This window comes from Rattus rattus, chromosome 5 (genome assembly GCF_011064425.1).
Source record: "Rattus rattus isolate New Zealand chromosome 5, Rrattus_CSIRO_v1, whole genome shotgun sequence".
NCBI classification, from domain to species: domain Eukaryota; kingdom Metazoa; phylum Chordata; class Mammalia; order Rodentia; family Muridae; genus Rattus; species Rattus rattus.
Window position 1 is genome coordinate 34,615,905 of NC_046158.1, and position 19,093 is coordinate 34,634,997.

The following is a 19,093-nucleotide window of genomic DNA, read 5'->3' on the forward strand; positions in this document are numbered from 1 at the left end:
TGCATTGCAGGCAGGACATATAACTCAGTTGATGTCCCAGCCCCATTGCAAGAAGCCTAAGCTGGTTAGATAAAGAGGTCAATATTAAGAAGCAATGTATACAAGGAGCTGAGAAAAAGTCAAAAGGCATAGGTAGCTTATTTGATGAAACTACCACAGAAAATTGATCAAATGGAAAAAAATGATATTGATACAGAAAACGCATATAGAATGCCAAATAAACATAAGAGAAGAACCTCACCATGATATATTATATTCATTATTAATGATGCAAAAAAGCCAACCAAAAGAACAATTCTCAAAGTTATAAAGGAAAAATGCAAACTCACAGACAAAAAGTAAACATAAAAATATATCTTTCATTAGCCACAATAAAAGCCAGAAAAGTTTGGAAGGATATACAAATCTTAAAATTAAATACCTTTCTACAAGAATTGCTATGCCCTTCAAAGTTATCTCTTAAGACAGATTGGCAAATGACATTTCAAGACTATTATGAATTAAAGGAATTCACACAACAAGGGAGCATTCAAAAAATTTCTAACGGCATACTATACATATGAAAAGAAGAAAGAAAATCTCAGTGATAACACAGGAAACAATACATCTAATGCGAGGAACAGGTGAACAGAAAGGATCCACAAAGGAATCAATAATGCTTCACTCAGCAAACCAACTCTTTTGGCTTGTTTTGTACCAAACACAGTGCAAGATAGGATCATTTGGGAAGAAAGAATCTTAAGAAAATGTCTCTATAGGATTAACCTGTAGGGAGTTCTGTAGGGTAGTCTTCTTGACTGATGATTGATGAGGTAGGACCCAGCCAATTGTGGGCAGTGCTGCCTCTGAACCGGTAGTCCTTGGGTGTACAAGAAAACAAACTGAGCAAGCCAGGAGGAGCACGTCAGTAGGTAACACTCCTCAATGATCTGTGCATCAGCTTTGGCCGCCAGGTTCCTGCAGATCCTGTCCTGACTTCCTGCGATAATGAACAATGTTGTGGAATTATAACCCAAATAAACCTTTTTCTTTCCAAGTTGCTTTTGTTCTTGGAGTTTTCATTAGAGTTAGACCAATCCTAAGATACCAGGAAACTCATACTAACAGGGGAGGAGGAAATAAATAGCAATTCCCTCTTACTATCAACAGTTAAGTACAAATTACTTTAACTCATCAATGAAAAGGCACCAATTACCTGACTAGATTTAAAGTATGAATTCCAGCTAGTTTTTCTGTCAAAACTTGTTTAGCTAACAATGAGGTACAAACAACTCTTGAACCCGAACTAAAATTCATAAAAGAAATGCAGAGTTAAATTATGGCATGAATCAACTGGATTTAACAGAAATCTATTAAAGAGTTGATCAATTGATAATAACAAATATCCATCTTGTTATCAAATAAAATATTTTCTAAAATTCTTCAATGATGGACCCAAATACAACTTTAACAAATATTTTTTTTTTGAAAAATACAAAGAATTCCAGGAAACTTATCAGACCACAGTGGAGTAAAGTTAGAAATCCGTGATAAAAGAAACTACAGAAACCCATACTGACAAATAATATGTTTTTGAAAGATAAATAAGTAAATCAAGAAAAAAAATTGAATCCCTAGTATCAATTGAAAATGATGTTACAGCCAATGAGGAATTCTTGGATACAGTTGGAGAAAAATCCTAAAAGGAAAGCTTATTTCTGAAAATACTAATATAAAAACAGAGGTATCTTGGGGCAGTGAATAGTTCAATATCTAAAGACACTTGCATCCAGACTTGACAAAGTCTACTATATGATCCTCGAGACTCATAGTAGAAGGAATTATTCAATTCCTGCTAACTGTCCTCTGACTCACACATACACTGTGACACATATGTGTGTTTGTACATGTGTATGCACAGTACACAGAGAAAAACAAATAAGTAAATGTAATTAAGTAAAAAAGAAATCTCAAATAAAAAACTCTAATGATAAACTTTAAACCTGTAAATTACCAAAAGCTAAACTCAAATCCAATATATTACAAGAACTAATAAGAACAGTCCATAAATTAGAAAATTAAAAGATATAATATATAAAATCAACCAGTTGTGTATTTGAAAAGAGAACAAGATTCAAAATTCCTAACCAAACCAACTAAAAGGAACAAAGAGGAACAAAACTAACAAATCAGAAATGAAAAATTGAATTTTATAATATTCCCCAAAAACAAATAGATAAAATAAAAATTTACATTCTAACATGAAGGAAAACCTGTAGTTCAGGGGTAAATTTCTTAATTCACATAACTTATAAAAATTCAATATAGAATATGTGAAATATTTAAATGACTTATACAAAAGATCAATGTGGGAATTTAAATTCTCAATACAAAGAAAAGTCTAAACAAAAGTAAATCCAGTGCTAAATTCTACCAAACTTTTATGGAAGGTCTAACACCAATACTTCTCAAACTGTTCCATTGAATAGAAAGGGAAACAATATTATACAACTCAGTCTATGAAACCAGTGTTACTTAGTAACAAACCAAGATAAAAGTATAACAATAAAAAAAAACCCAAATAACAAAAGAATACTGCAGACCAATTTCCCTGAGAAGATCATGTCTCAAGACAAAGTGAGCTTCATTCCAGAAACACAAGATTGGTTCAACATATACAAATCATTAAGTATTATGAAAAACATAGATAAAATTGAGGACAGAATTTACATGATCATCTCAACAGATGTGGAAAAGGTGTTCATCATAGATTACTTTCTCAAAAGCTCTAAAGACAAAAGCTCTAAAGAAACCGGGAATAATAGGATGATATCTCAACACGGTAAACTACATACAGCAAACCTATAGCTAGTATTATGTTAAATGGAGGAACTCTAAACGCATCTCCTCCAACATCTGGAATGGTATTCAGGGTGCCCACTATCTCCATATGGTTGTATGCATATGCATGTAGTATGAGTATGTAGCATGAAGATAAAAGTCTTAGAGCAATAAGTACAATAAATAATACAAATGCAAGGAGAAAATGAGGTTAAACTACTCCTATTAGCAGAGGGCATTATATTGTACTTAAAGATTGCACAATCCCTCAGAAAACTCTTAGAACCAATAAACAATTTCTACAGATCTTAGGATATAAAGTCAACATAAAAAACAGGTTTTTCTCCATCAATAATGAGGATAATATTAGGGAAAAACACACTCACAATAGTTTTGTAAAAGACTAGCAGTAAATCCAATAAAAGAGCATAAAGACCTTTGGAATGAAAACATGTTGAGAAACAGAAGAAAGAAACTGAAGGTCCTAAGAGATGAAAAACTTCCCATGTTAAAGATCTGGAAGAACTAATATTGTGAGAATGGCTATGTAACTGAAAATTACCTACAGGTTCAGCACAGTCCCCATCCACATCCCAGTGACATTGTTGACAAAACTAAAGATCCGAAGCAATCTTAAACAGAAAGAACAATGCTGAGCATATCCTATACCTGATCTTAGGTTATATTTCAGGCCATCATGCCAAAATCATCATGGTATTGAACACAGAAATGGACGGGTAGACCAATGGAGTAGAATAGAGACGATCCAGAAATAATTCTAGTTATTTTGGCAATGGTTTCCAAAATGTAAAAAGAAAAATAGTTTATTTGCTGCTGTCTACTCCTCTTGGGAGGTTTACTTCTTTCTGTTCTAGAGCTTTCAGGTGTGCTGTTAAGTTCCTAGTGCAGGATCTCTCCAATTTCTTTACAAGGGCACATAGTACTATGGATTTTCCTCTTAGCACTGTTTTCATTGTGTTCCGTAAGTTTGGGTATGTTGTGTCTTCATTTTCAATGAATTCTAAAAAGTACAGAGTTGTTCAGTTTCCATAAGTATGTGGGCTTTCTGGGTTTTTTTTGTTTTTTTTTTTTGTTGTTGTTGTTGTTGTTGTTGTTGTTGTTGTTGAAGTCTAGTCTACTCTGCGGTGATCTGATAGGATGCCTAGGGTTAAAACAAAAAGAATGACACAAAGAATCAAAAAAATCAAATGCTGATTTTTTTTTTAAATATCAACAAAATAGATAAACCCTTAGCCAAACTAAAGGACAAAGAGACAGTATCCAAATTAACAAAATGAGAAACGAAAATGTAGATACTGAGGAAATTAGAAAAATAAAATCATCAGACCTTACTACAAAAGCCTATACTCAACAAAACTGGAAAATATAGATACAAAGGAGATTTTCTAGACACATACAAAAGTTAAATTAAAAACAGGTAAACTATCTAAACAGTCCCATAACACCTAATGCAATAGAAGCAGTCATTTAAAACCTCACAACCACTAAACCACTACCGAAAGACTATACGTGGACTGACCCAGGGCTCCAACTGCATATGTAGCAGAGAATAGCCTTGTTGGGGCACCAGTAGAAGGGGAAGCCCTTGGTCCTGCCAAAGTTGGGCCCTCAGTGCAGGGGAATATGGGGGGGGCAGTAAGGGGATGGATGGGGGGAATACCCGTATGGGGGGAGAGGAAGGGGAGGGGATGGGGGCTTATGGACAGGAAATCGGGAAGGGGAATAACATTTTAAATGTAAGTAAAGAAATATAACTAATAAAAATTTTAAATTTTTTTTAAAAAATTTAAAAAACAAAGAATACCAGAAGATAGAGACCTTGACACAGACCAATGGACATTTGAAAGTAAAGATGTATGGACAAAAGGGTGTACCATGGGTGGGCAGATGGTTGAGGGAACACCCTCATAGAAGAAGGGGGAGGAGGAATGGGATAGGGGGACTGATGGATGGGAAATTAGGAAAGGGGATATCATTTGAAATGTAAATAAATTTAAAATCTAATAAAAAAATATAATATAAAAAAATAAAACCTCTCAACCAAAAAAAAAAAACCCAGAGCAAGATGGTTTTAGTGTACAGTTCTACCAGATCTTCAAAGAAGAGCTAATACTACTCCTCAAACTGTTCTATAAAATAGAAACACTACCTAATTTATTCCATGAAGCCACAGTTACTCTGCTACTCAAACCATACAAAGACCCAATAAAGAAAGAGAAATTCAGACCAATTTCACTTATGAATATAAATGCAAAAAATATTCAACAAAATTCTTGCAAACTGAATCCAAGAATTCACCAAAATCATCATTGACCATCATCCAAGAAAGTTTCGCCCCAGAGATGTAAGGATAGTTCAATATCCATAAAACCATTAACTTAATCCACTATATAAACAAACTGAAGGGAAAAAAAGAATCAAATGATCATCTTACTAGATGCTGAAAAAAAAATCTTTGACAAAAATACAATACCACTTGACATTTAAAGTATGGAAGAGATCAGGATATAAAGGCCCAGTTCTAAAAGAACTGCAGGAACTAAAATGGGGATGAGACTGAAGGAAACGAGGTCCAGTGACTGGCCCAACGTGGAATCCATATCATGGAGGTACACCAGGGCCTGACATTATTATTGATGCTATGGTGTGCTTACAGACCGAAGCCTGGCATGGCTGTCCTCTTTGAGGCCCAACCAGCAGCTGACTGAAACAGACACAGATACTTACATCCAAACATTGGACTGAAGTCAAGGACTCCTATGATTGAATTAGGAGAAGGACTGAAGAAGCTGAAGGGAGAGTGACCTTATAAAAAAGACCAGCAGTCTCAGCTAACCTGAATCCCTGGGAGATCCCAGAGACTGAGTCACCTATCTGGAAGCATACACGAGCTGGTCCAAGGCCCCCAGCAACATACACACACACACACACACACACACACACACACACACACACACACACACACACACAAATATATATGTATATATGAGACTGCCTTGTCTGGCCTCAGTTGGAGAAGATGTGCATAATCCTGGAGAGACTAAAGGCCCCAGAAAGGGGAAAGGCCTGCTGTGGGGAGCATCCTCTTGGAGACATGGGGGAAGGAGGAATGTTGTGAAGAACTGTGGGAGGGGGGAATGGGAGGGAGCAACATCTGGACTGTAAATAAATAAAACAATAACAAAAAATGAAATTAGATCCATATCTCTCACTCTACTAAAAAATCAGGCAACACATGTGAATATATAAGTATAGCCAAAAACCTTCTAAAAAGGACTTTAACAGCATAACAAATAATCCCCAAAATTGACAAATAGGGTTGCATGAAATTTAAAAGCTTTTACATAGCAAGAAAGACAGAATGAAGAGGTGACCATTGAATGGGAAGAATAATTTTATCAAATATAAATCAGATAAATCACTCGTTTAAAATATATAAAGAACTTCAAAACTTACCAAATGATACCTTTTAATTAATGAATAAATTAATGAATTTAATAGCAAAGTCAGACTCAATGCCATAATTGTCTATCAAGATAGTTTAAAGCATAAAAGTAATTGCTTCTAAACCTGAAGAGCTGACTTCAAACCCCATGACCTATATAGACAAAGGAGAGAACTGAAATTCACAAGTTGTTCTCTGGCATCCATATGCTTAATGTCACACACACACACACACACACACACACACACACACACACACACACACACACCTACACACATAATACCACACATTCACACACATACACACAGACTCACACACACACAAAAAAAAAAACACACACTGACACACACACACCCATACACACACCCATACACACACCCAAATAAATAAATGTTATAAAATTTTAAAGAAAATAGAAAATAATTACTTGTAAGCTTTTAATGTTCTTAGCAATCACAGAAATGAGTTGCTCTTCAGTTCCATCTCACCGCTGTCAAATGGAGAGCAGCAAACAAGCAAAAGAGGGCAAATGCTGCTAAGTATTCTGGGGGGAAGGATCCCCTATTCACACTGGTGGAGATGTAATTCTATAGTGCCATGAAGGAAATCTTATTGATGGTTTTCCAAGAAGTGAAGTGGAACTATCATATAATCCAGCTACAATCTCCTAGGTATAAACGCAAAGGAATCTAACATACTACAGAAATATTTGCACACCTGATTTGTTGCTGTGCTAGGCACAATAGCTAAAAATTAGAACAGCCTAATTGTCCATCATAGGATAAATGTATAATGCATGTGTAATACATATATACAGTGGAAGTTTATTCAGTGGTAAAGAAATTGAAATCATGACATTTGAAGAAGTGTGCAAAACTGATATTCTGCTACATGGAATAAACCACATTCAGAAAGAGAAATACCATGTTTTGTCTCATATGTGGAAGCTATATTTAAAATTTTATATATGTGTGTATATATATATATATATATAGAGAGAGAGAGAGTTATGTGTTAGATACATAAAACCTAATACACATTATGTGTGACATCAAAATAGAACAAAAGTCTTTGGAATTAAAGGAGTGAAGAAAGGTGGGAAACGGGAGGCATATACAAAAGGAATATATTCAATGCCTATTTTATATGCTTTTATTAAAAGTATTCTGAGGAACCCAGAGCTCTATACAAAAAATATGACAATAATTTTTAACATATAAATGTGCATGTATCTATGTGTACAGTAATGAAAATAGAAAGGGATGACGAGAGGGGGAGGGAGAAGAGAAGGAAGAAGAGTATGAACAGAAAAGCAGAAGAGGCAACACCTAGTGGGGACAGAGAACCAGGCAGAAGTAGGCAATGGACAAGCTGAGGAGGGCAGGGGGTGAGGAGAACAAATCAGGACAATGTAGGAAAACGGCACAGTGGAACTCATTGCTTTATACTAACTTCAACAGGTAACCATAGAAAGGAAGAAAGAGTTCCATGAATCAAGACAAGACATCTCACTAATATAGTTGCATAGTGTTAATCTTTTTTGGTTAAATAAAAATCTTTTGTTAGTTTTTCCTGAAGAAACATCATAGCATATATATCATCAGGTCTCACCTTAAATAACTGGTTTAAAATATGCACACGCTCCTGAGCTAAGCCTTCTTGTTGTTCTGTGAGAATCTTTGCTCACTACTTTCATGGCCACCATTGCCTCTTTCCTTCCTCCCCATATACCATGGCATATAAATGTCAAAGAAGCACGGGTATATCTACGTCTGAAACCCGAGGGAGGAAGCTGGTATGTAATGAGTACACATAAATGAAAAAGAAATTGACTGGGAGCATTTGTTTCAAGTTACCAGATGTTTTGCTTTGTTTAAACATGATTTCAAAAAAAAATTAGAGAATGCCAAGCTAAATATTTTGCTGGTCTTGTCTTTTTTTAAAAAAAGAAAGCTTCTTGTTTTCTCTCTGCAGATGCTTAGAAGCTTAAGATGAAAATGGTAATTATTGTAAAGCATGTATTTTTACATAGTAGAATAGCATAGTCATGCATATGTGGATAGTGCATTAGTCATGGGGTAGGGTGGAAACAGATGGTGCATCTCTGAGGATTCTCGAACAGGATTTTACCTCCCTGTGAGTGGATGTGGGCAACCACTGCTATGCAGTCCCACAGAGTCAACAGGAGGTAGCCTACACGCTCCTCCCCACTAGTTCTTCTCCTGATGAATTAGTATTGGGCTTCAATCTGGAAACTAAAAGACAAGGCATATTCCAGGTAGATCTCTGGCACCACAGAAGTGATTATAAGAAAGTAGAGAGTGGTCCAAAGGCAAACCAAGAACATGAGATTCAGGGAAGAAATGGGTAAGGTCATGTGCATAGCCCAGATGTTTGTATTTGATTTCACATTTTGAATGGATACCAGGCTTTTATCAAAGTTTCCAACCAAAATTTAAATATTTAGTGGAAAAAAGGGGGGTCATTAATTTTATATTTTCCCTAACTAATGAAAGAGTAACAGCAAATGTTTTTAACAGTCATTCTCAGCAAAATGGAATAGAACTAGTTTTGATAGGATAACTGTAAACTAAGCCTGTTGTCCATCTTAAATATGACATTCTCAGGCTGCCAAGATGGTCTCCCATTTACTGTTCCCCCATCAAAATAAACCTTACTTCTTAATAGTATTTATATTAGTTTAGTTCATACATGACTCTCAAACTATAGGATAATGCACATAAATCAGTACTTGATTTTTTTAGGAATAATATATATTTTGATTTGATTTTTCAACCTACCAAACTTCTTATAATTTAAAATATATACAAGCTACCTCCATTCTTAGAGAAATTCCATGTTTTTTCCAAGGTGTCTGGACACACCCTGGAATGGCATTAGTCTCTGCCGTGGCCCTATTTCCTTCATCTCATACCTTGTTTGTTATGCCCTTAATAGTTTTCCTCTTATTTGGCTTTTTGCAAGCCCAAATCTCTATCCATGTCTAACATTAAAGGATTTAGAGACTCTGTCCTGCTTCACCTTATTGAATTACTTCTCTAAACAAGCAGCCAAAGTCCCTTCCCTATGGAGAACTTCATGTCTGATGCTGCCAGTTTACCCATAACACTGTATAATTATATATGCATATTATCAACATTCCCAGCTTGTAAGTTGCCTTTGCATACAAACTAAAACCTGTCAGAGTCATATCATCATATGTCAATGTGTCTACTTGGTAGACATATACCTTTACTGATTTAGTGTGTTTTCTGTTCTTGTCAGTGAGATCTGTATTGTGTTTTGCTGTGGAGACTTATCTTTTCTAACATTTATTCCTAGGATGTTGGAACTCTGGATGCTCGGAAGTTACTAGCCTCTCAAATTCAATTCTGTGATTTATAATGTTAATAATAAATGGAAATATAGTTGATATAAGTTGACATTGTGTCTAGTTACATTGGTTAATTTGTTAATTCAAATAATTTATCTATAGATTTGGGGGCTTGTAAAAGAATATGGTTATGACATTTGCTAAAATGAGTTTTACATCTGAAAAAGCAATTTGCTGCCCAGCTTTGGTTTGGACATAGAATTCTCTCCATATGAGCTGAACAGTTAAGTAGCATCTTTAAGCGTCACTCTCCATGTCCACATCAACTTACTGAGTCATTGTTGTGCATCTCATGTGGCAACACTGAAAGACGCTGCACTGCTTGGCCCATAAGACTATCGTTCACACGTTTCCATTTTAACTTTGAAAATCACTTCACATTTAATGAAAACATTTTCACTTCGTGATTAAAATATTAAATAGGAACAAAAAGCCATGTGGAGAAACATATAAGTACACTCTAAAAACTGAGTTTTTCCTCCCCTGGATCTAGAGAGATGGCTTATCAGTTAAAAATGGTCTTCCAGAAGACCATAATCTTAACCTCTTGTAACTTCAGTTCCAAGGGATCCAAGACTTACATATGCATAAAATAAGCATAGGCATACACATTTGCATATAATTAAAATGATTTCTCTTTTACGTCAAAATCAATAGATGGTGCGAAATACCTCAAAACACAAGTGAAATCATTAATTTTTTAGACTTATTTATTCCTATTTCATGTGTGTGGTTGCTTTGGCTCTATGCACCTTTGTCTACCACATGTATGTCAGGGTCTATGGAAGCCAGAGCAAGGTGTCAGATCTCCTAGAGCTGGCCTTACAGTTTGTGAGCCAGCATGTGTGTTCTGGGAATCGAATAAGGGTTCTTTGAAATAGTAACTAGTGCTCTTAACTGCTGAGCCTTCTCCCCAGTTTCCAAACTGAATAATTTTAGCACACCTCAAAGGTGCTTGGGGAAAACCTGAGGTGCCTGAACACGAAAGTGAAGAGGCACCACTGGAAGCAAGAAAGAGGTCTGGAGTGGAGCTCATAAAGCAGGAGGTAGAGAGTAACTAAATACTGCATAATGTTTTTTCCTGTGTAACCTCGATTTGTGTGTGTGCATGTGCCTGTGTGCCTGTGTGTGTGTCTGTCTGTCTGTGTCAGAAAAAAAAGAGGAGAAAGTGTGTATGACAAATATAAGCAGGAAATAGACTCTTTGTGGAGAAGAAAACAATGACCAAGGGGAAGAAAAGAGAAAGGCTTGGGGGAAAATAATGTTAGGTGAAATATATATATTTATATATGGCAAATGTCTTAAGACTCGTTGTTTTGCTTGCTAACGAGCATATTTTACATTGAAAAGAAGCAGAGCAAACATTGCCTGAATTATCAATCAGGTAACAATGTCTCCTAATTCAAAGTAAAATACCATGAAGTTTCTGTTTCTACTTTTATTTTTACAATTGCTCTAAGCTTTTTATGAAGATTAACGTGTGTCCATGTGTCTGGGGTTCTTACCAGGGCCGTCTCCTTGTCTCTGAGAAGGAGTCACTGCCGCTGGGTGCTCTGGCTTTCCAGAGACTCACATTTAAGCTACAAGGATGTTCATAGCTAACATCCCTGTTGCTTTTCCACCTGAGTGCATTGTGATTATGCTGCTCTTTGTTTTTATTCTAACATTGAAGGAAGCAGGCTATGAGAATAACAGACTATACAGTAGGACTTTATTGTGATCATCTCCTTCCCCGCATGCTTTCTTTTCTTTCTAACAAAGAATTCTAAGATTTCGAGGAAAAGAAGAAGGGCAATGGTTTCTTAGCATTGGTGTCCTCATATGACTGGAATGAACATTTCCAGACTAGAAAAATGTATTCTATTCAAATACCAGCTCTTTTTATAATGACATCAAAAGGCATTTGTGTTTTCTAAAGTAAAAATGAAAAGTGATAGGACCAGCTCTTTTGCTGTTTTCTCCTACTAAACAGAAGGTTCACTCTGGAGGGCACACATATGGTTTTCTTCCTTCTAAGGACACTATTTTATTTTTGAGTAAGTGAGAAGTAAATGTTTTCTGAGAGGTGGAAGACATAGCTTCCAAGCATCCTAATGCTGTCTAGGCTATTTTTCTTTTAACTGAAAAGATATTCATTGTTTCTTGAAATTCCATTGTGCAAGTGTGTGCATGTGTGTGCATGTGGGGGGTTTGATCTCTAGGGTTCATATCATTTCTCTTTTACCACATAAAAATAACAAAATGAGTTGAGGTTAAAAAAACAAGTGGCAAGTGGTTATACAGACAGAGTAACACCGTAACATGGTAAAGGTAACACCTGCATGGGTAAAGGAAGAAACTTGATTACGTTTCTCCACTAATTTTCACTGTGGTTTCATTTCTCAGACAGGGCCGTACTCTGCAGCCTAATCTTCACTTGAACTTATGATCTTCCTGCTTCAACCATCAGAGTACTGAGATTATAGGTGGGTGTCACATTTAGCTAGTCAGCATTCTTTTTATTGTCTGAGTCTTGAACTGTTTTAACTACATTTTCTTTAAAATACATTTCCTGTTTCTATGTTGTAAGAGTAGCCATTTTTAAATACTGCCCTCTAGGAGGTGTAGTCATTTGCTAATTTTCTCATCTCTGCTTTCTCAATTTCCCAACACAAATCATTTCCATTGTCTTACTTCCACACTTACTATGAATGCCTTCCAAAAAATATCTCTGAATGTCTGACTCTAGTTTCAGTTCCATATCTGTCTTAGTTAAGGTTCTACTGCTATGACCAGACACCATGACCAATGAAACTCTTATAAGGGCAACCTTTAACTGGGGCTGGATAACAGGTTCAGAGTTTCAGTCCATTATAATCAAGGTGGGAACATGGCAGCATCCAGGCAGGCATGGTGCAGGAGGGGCTGAGAGTTCTACATCTTCATCTTAAGTCTGTTAGGAGAAGACTGCCTTCCACATGGCGAGGAGGAGGGTCTCATTGCCCACCCCGACAGTGACAGGATCCTTCCAACAAGGCCACACCTCCCAATAGTGCTACTCCCTGGGCCAAGCATATTCAAACCACCAAAATATCTTTAGTCATCTTTATCCTTAATGGTATAATCATCCCTATCTTACTTTTATTATTTAGGTTTCATTACTGTGAAGAGACTCCATGACCACAGCAACTCTTATAAAGAAGAGCATTTAACTGGGGCTGGGCTTACAGTTCTGAGGATTAGTCCATTGACATCATGACAGGAAGCATGGCAGAGCACAGGCAAATATGGTGATGGAGAAGGAGCCAGGAATTTTACATCCCAGTCCATAGGTAGCAGGCAGTGAGACTAATGCATGGGACCTGGTTCACACATTAGCAACCTCGAAGCCTAAGCCAGTGACACAATTTCTCCATAAGGCAATATCTACTACACTAAGGCCACAGTTCCTAATAATGCCACTCCCTATGAGCCTACAGGGGCCATTTTCATTCAAAATACCACAATCCCCAAATATATGTTTTACTAGTATATACTTTGCACACAAAATTCATTAGAATGTTTTCATGTATGTGCATAATAAACTTAGTTCTTATTCACTCCATCAGACTCTTTTCCTTTCAGTCTCTTATGATCTTTTGCTACCTGCTAGCATGTTGGTTGAGATCTTCTCTACTTCCTATGCTATCAGAACTATTGCTCACATTATGTCTTTCCACCTATACTGGCTGGTTTTGTGTGTCAACTTAACACAAGCTGAAGTTATCACAGAGAAAGGAGCTTCAGTTGAGGAAATGCCTCCATGAGACTCATCTGTAAGGCATTTTCTCAATTAGTGATCAAGAGGGAAGGACCCAACCCATTGTGATTGGTGCCATCCCTGGGCTGGTGGTCTTGGGTTCTATAAGAGAGCAAGCAAAGCAAGCCAGGGGAATCAAGCCAGTAAGTAACATCCCTCCATGGCCTCTGCATCAGCTCCTGCTTCCTGACCTGCTTGAGTTCCAGTTTTGACTTTCTATGGTGATGAACAGCAGTGTTGAAGTGTAAGCTGTATAAACCCTTTCCTCCCCAACTTGCTTCTTGGTCATAATGTTTGTGCAGGAATAGAAACTCTAAAATATCAACCAACAAAAAGTCAGATTAGTCTGTGCAAAGGATTGCCTAGCTTTGCTCTGCCTGTAGTAATCCCCAGGCTCACCTTACAGTCCATTACAAATAGTACTTCATCAGGGGACTTTTTCTTGAATTGGACACTTTAGTATTGTGCTCTTCTTCTATAGTGTTTTAGAGTATCAGTTGTATATAACAATGTATCAACAAAGCACATGGAGAAAGCAACATCTTCAAGGAAAAAAAGAGTATAATACAATGAGTCCAGGTCTACAGAATTAGATTTTAAATTATCTTTAAATATAAGCTTTCAAGGAATTACTACTTTGCTGTAGTGTGAAATAATAATAATAATTAATAATTAATATTAATAATTACTAATAATAAAAACCTCATGGTACTGCCAGCAACTCTCTGGCCCCGGTGGACTCCCCAGCGGGCCTGGCCTGTTCTCATCTCAGCAGACTATCTGACCCAGTGCTCCAAAATCTCTCCACCTGACTTGCTAAGTTCCCATGCATCTAAATCCACATGGCTAGCTAGTTTGCATCTCTTGCAAACCCACAGTTTGCCACTGTATCTTTCTCTCTGGAACCCAGCTGAGTCACTGCATGAAGGAAAACACCATACAAACTTAGCTTAGAATCCAGAGGTAACACAATCGATGGGCACAGCAACTAAAAACCTAATTTTGTAAGCCATTCTAAGTTAAATCCTCTGGTGGAGAATCCTGGCGAATCCTGGCGGATCCCCCATCTAAACCAGAGCTCTCCTGTTTGCTTCATTTTGTCCTGCCAGTTCCCCCACTCAAAAGCAAGTCCCCCTTTCCTGCCTCCTCTTTTCCCCTCTGACCCGAAAGTCCAACCTACTCCTCGCCCAGTGGTTAGTTCATGAAATCTTTATTCATTAGGGAAAGGTCCTGCCACACTTTGCTATTTCCTTTCATTGGAATTTGTTCTTTTAATTACTATATATTCTAAAACATGAGAATTGAACACCCTCATGTATTCAAATGCTAAGCCACTAGGCTGGGATGTATAATACTGGTGGATCACTTGCCAGAAAGTACAAGTTGGGTTTGATCCCCAACATGAGAAACAGTAAAAATGAGTACATTATCAATATTTCACTCTTCTATAAAATATAACAAAAACTGATTTACTCTACAAAGACAAAGAGAAGGCAAGAGATGTAATACTTAGTGACTATGACAGTTTTTCAAACTTTCTGTCTTTCTTTCTTTCTTTCATTTTTAAAACCTACAGCACCACGTATTCCCAGCCAGTCTCTCATCCAAGGACTTACCAGGCCCGACCCTGCTTAGCTTCCGGGATCAGAAGAGATCGGGCACATTCAGGGTGATATGGCCATAGACCAGTTTTGTAAACTTTAAATTGACTTTCTGAAGAGAAAGAGACCACTTATTATTACATGTTCATATCCAAAATAAAATGTGGGCAAACAGTATAGAAACTTAATGTGGTGAAAACTTCTTGGTATCTAAGAGGGGGATCCTAGTGGTGACCCCTAGTGGTTGGGGGATACAGAGTCTGAACTGGCCTCTCTTGTAGCCAGGCAAGACACCCACTGGTAAGACTAGATTCTATTTATGTGATTTCTTGGCCAAGGGAGTCCAGTGGGGATCCCCAGACAACCAGGCTGGTACTAGGATAGAGAGTTGCTCCCTGAAAACTTCCAGTGGTACCCCATTGCCAAGGACAACATCTACACAGCTCACTGAACTTACAGATGAGCTGGAACCTTCATTCTATGTTCTCTTCCCTTTGGTGTGGGACAATACTCTGTAGGTTACTAGAAGAGAAACATGGACACCAACACAGGCACAAAACTTTTGACCTACAATCTGTTCTTCCTTCAAGAGGTGCTGGATCAATGATAGCAGAGAAGAGAACTTGCAGGCCCATACTATGAGAGGGAGCCCTTGCCAAACACAGCTTGGATAGCCAGGAACAGGAGTCTGATAGCCCAGAAACCTAAAGTAGAATCAAACACAACTAGTCTTAAAAAAAAAAAATTTCCACTGCACTAAGTTCTTGCCATGTTTTATTTTGGATATGTGCATTTCGTGCATAACTGGGCTCTTTTTCTTCATTAGTGCAATGATCCTAATGATATTCTGCTTTACTCCTTTTGGTGCAGTAGATGGGAGCAGATGCAGAGACTCACAGCCAGACATTATGGCGAGAGTCTAAATCACAGATTTCCATCGGGTCCCTTCCCTCAGAACCTGGGAAAAACCATGGACCAGGGGATGGAAAGATTGTACAAGTCAAAGGGGATGGAGAACACCAGGTTGACACAGTCCATTGAATCAACTAAGCAGGGCTCATATGGGCTCACAGAGACTGAAGAAGCATGTACAAGGGCTACCGAGTCTGTATCAGGTCTTCAGTGTGTATGTTATGGCTGTTTGCTTGCTGTTTTTGTGGGACTAATTGTAGAAAGGGTATGCTTTGATTCTTTTGCCTTGTCTTATTGTATTTTGTTTTGTCATGTTTGATTGTTATCTCTTAGAGGCCTACTCTTTGCTGAAAGAAGTTAGAGAGGGTGAATAGGGGAAAGGGGAGGTGCTAGTGAGTATGGGGGGAGTGGAGAAAAGGGAAACTGTGGTCAGGGTACATTGTATGAGAAAAGAATCTATTTCCAATGAAAATACATAAATGTTGATGTGAGTGGACTGAGAAGCAACTTGAGTCCATAGTAATACTCAGGTCCATATTCTCACTGAGAGCCATGTCTGGGCCCATGTTCCTGCTTCTCCATGGGTCTGCATTGATGTCATGGCCTGTCTTTCTACTGAAGGCCATCAAGGTATCTATGGTATGTGCTGCAGTCTGAAATCATGTTAATGTCAGTGGGTCATGTTGCTGTAGGAGTCCATATTGACTCAGGCGGCCTGGGCTGCCACTTGAGGTCATAGGTCTGAGTTTGTGCTATCCCTGAGGGCCACACCTAGGACCTACTGCAGCAGGGGTCTGTGTTGACATCCATGGTCCATATTACCACCAAAGTTTCTTTGTATGTCTCTGGGTCTTTGTTGCAGCCTGAAACAGTTGATGTCTTTGGACCACATTGTTGCCAGGGGCCAAACTGATACTGTGGTCTGGGCTGCCTTTAAGGGTCTTGTCTGGATATATGGTCATACTGCAGTTGGGAGCAGTGTTTGTGGTCTGCACTATCACCAGAAACACATAGAGGTCCATGATCTATACTCCTGCTGACAGTGGAAAGCAAGGAGGCTACTTTTGCTGCAATGCCAATGATGACAGTAGACATGCAGTTGAGAAAAAGAAACATGAAAGGTTTCCATAACAACACCCACTCCCAAACCTTCCTCCAAAAAAGGTAACAGCCAAGGTAGGAGGACATCAAGATCAACCCTTTAAAAGAAGTAATGGGGATGCTGAAATGTTGCTCTCCACAATTGATGACTTCTTGCTGGGGCGAGGGAGGAGAACAACTCATTTCTATTTAAGGAACAAGCCACTGAGAGTTTGCCCATGCTTCAGTGAGATAACACGGATTTTCCTTGATCATTTATTTTCTTTGTGTTTTTTTTTACACTTATTTTCAGTTTTAGGTGTTTTTTTGGGGGGGGAGGATGAGATCACAGGGATGAGGGAGCAAACACAGAAGGACAGGCAAGTGAGTGTGATTGGGGTTCAAAAGATGAAACTCCCAGAGAGTCAACAAAAATGGCATGATAAAAATAAGTAAACAAGCAAACAAATGAAACCTCAAAGTCCCTGCTTTCTAAAGGTTGTAGACCAAAGCTCCATACTCAGGATGAGTCTTCACCTCCATTCCTCTTTCATAACTTAATGCTGCGGAAGTACTCTTACATGGTTGCAAAAATCCCGAATTGTTAACTCTCTGGAACTAAAATCTAAAAAAAAAAAAAACAAAAAAAACAAAAACAAAAACAAAAAAAAAAACCCTAAAATCAAGTGTATAGTTAAGCTATTCATATAGAGTAGAAATGTAAATATTCTCTATTTCTACTTCTCATCCTACTTATAGATATAGAAACTTTTGAAAGGTAACGACCCAATATAATTGTATCATTTTGTACATTTACATACAAACCTTTTCTTGTATGACTGGCAATATAAAAATGCTTCACCTATTGAAAATATCTTATTTCTAGAAAATAAAACACTACCACCACTAGTATACACATGTGGAATGTATATGACCATAGACAGTACGCTGAACAAATTGCTTACCCAGTTTTTTTTTCATGTTCCCTGTGAAGTAAAATGAAGACCAATTTGAGTTAAATATTCAATTACATAACTAAAGTAGGAAGTATTTATGTTTGATTAAGAGGTAGGAAAGTTTGAATAGGAGGAAATGATTACTTATAACACATACCTGTGTATATAATATTAAAAGCACAAGCACGCAAGATCAAATGCGCTGACCACACATCTGTGATAATAGTAGTCAACTCACTCTTTGCTTTAGTTATGAGATTGTCTTTTAGCTGCTTAAATGACAAAGCTTTTGTGGCAACATGGAGGTTTATGCTGGATGCTTTTAATTTGGAGCAACTTCAGGAAGCCTAGAGTAACCTAAAATCTACCATGACATATTTTAAATCCTCTCCTACAATTAGTTTATTTTAAGAATATCTCCTTATTTTTAAAAATAAATAGTTCTAATTTATGGAATGATGAGACTTGTGGCAGATGACACATTAGACTTAAGTTTCGGAATACTTAGCAGCTAAAACGTACTCCCAGTAATTCTTTCTTAGAAACCAAGAAATACCTTCTGCTCTCTGTCTCCTACCCCACTCCCATGGCTCCACTGCTGTGCTAACTTTCATAGCATGTATTCTCACCCCAGCCTTCAGCACCTGAAAAATTACTGCAGGGACTTGACTGATTACAGAGGCGCTTTTCCTTGTTCCACTGCTTGTTCTAAAAGGAATACTCAGCAGAACTTGCATTTTTCCCTCTCATTTTGTGCTGTCTGCATGAGTAATTACCTCCCTGATTTCTGAGATGCAATTGAGTAGCTTCCACATTAGAAAAATCCAAAGATTGATAGAGCCATCGCTCCTAAAGGATTAGCTCGCTGCTGTAATTCCACGGAGTAGGTCATTCAAATAGCAACATGCTGCAAAGTTTAATTTCTCTTGTGCTCAAAAATCAGATATTGTTACCAATTCCAGAGAAACTGGAAAGGTCCCCTGGGTCCTTTACATGGGTGATGATTTGCTTCCTACCTTCCTAGAATGTGGCATCCCAGAAGGTGCCTTCAAGATAAATAAAATGTATTGTCTTGAAGAATAAAGT

General features: G+C 37.6%; 1 pseudogene; it reads right to left on the reverse strand.

Moving 5' to 3' along the window:
- Positions 1–15,025: 15,025 nt before the first annotated feature.
- On the reverse strand, positions 15,026–15,144 carry LOC116902644 (annotated as a pseudogene).
- Positions 15,145–19,093: the final 3,949 nt, after the last annotated feature.